Source organism: Orcinus orca, chromosome 2 (genome assembly GCF_937001465.1).
Source record: "Orcinus orca chromosome 2, mOrcOrc1.1, whole genome shotgun sequence".
Taxonomy (NCBI): Eukaryota; Metazoa; Chordata; class Mammalia; order Artiodactyla; family Delphinidae; genus Orcinus; species Orcinus orca.
The window spans coordinates 32,259,349-32,260,635 of record NC_064560.1 but is presented as its reverse complement, the minus strand read 5'-3'; positions in this window follow the sequence as shown (position 1 = coordinate 32,260,635).

The window sequence follows — 1,287 nt, the reverse complement described above, 5'->3', positions numbered from 1 at the left end:
TAGTGATATCTTATGATGTTTCTTTTTCTGTGTGACTTATTTCATTTAGAATCATCGTACCTGAATCCACTCATTATGCTGCTACGGGCCTGATGACATAGATTTCATTGCTGAGTGATATTGCATTCTACGTAAGTACCACAACTTCTTTATCCATTTTTCGCTTTCTGTGATATTGACCTTGTACCGTAAATGAGGTTCGTGTAATCAGAGCCGTCCCAAACTCTGGGGTGGCTGTGTCTTTTTGATTTTAATTTCCCTAATCTATAGGACCATAAGTGGAAGTGCCCTAGGCTCTGTTGCTTCGTTTTTTAGATGTTTCAGGAAACACCATACACTTCTCCAGAGTGGCTGTTGGCAATTTACAACCCGCCCATCAGCATAACAAGGCTGCCAGTTCTCCATGGCCTTTCCTGCCTTTCTGGATTTTACACTTTTTTCAGATGGCCCTTTTGACTGGGGGGCAGTGAGAGTTCATTGTAGTGCACATTTCCTTTGCAAGCTTGCTTGGTTGGCCAAAAAGTGTGTATGCGTTTTTTCCTGAATATATTCAGGAAAAAACGCATACGCCCTTTTTGGCCAAGTGCATCATTGTGGACGTTCTGCCTCTTTTCCTATGCTTTACATGCAATTCCAGTCTACCTCCTGAAATCGGTTTCCTGCAATTCTGCCCCGCTTTCAAGTCCTCTTGGCAGCCTTACTTCAATATATTTTTGGACGATAGCTGTCATTTATAACTCTGCAGGTTTGTGAATTACAGTGCCCCTGAGCTCCTTTCTTCAACTCGCTTTCTTGTGAGCTGGCCACAACACCGCAGGATTGCTTCAGGTCCTAGTGTGGTTTTGGCATGGCACGCTGAGCATTTGGTTAATTCCACTTCCCGGTGGGAAATGAGAGTTAAATTTGCCCATCCAGACACCTCCAGCTAGTCTCTCATTGGTTCTCCCTATTCCTGTTCATATTACGCACAAATTGCAAACTGGGCCAAACAGGAGGTTAAAGGCACTGACTCTCCAAGTGGGGAGAGTGTTAGTAAAGCGCCTGGAATGTTGCACCCGGGTACCAGGGGATGAAAACTGAGATACATTTGAACACGTTTCCCGATCACACGGTGGATCATACTCTGGGTGCCACATGCATGTTTTAGCTGAAGGAAGAATCCCTTAAACCTGGAGAGTTGAGACCCATGGAATGGGTTCCATGTAATATGACTTCAAAGGGTCTGCATTTGCTCACTGAACCTCACCAATCCTATCACTGCTGCGTTTATGCCGCTGTACACATGCT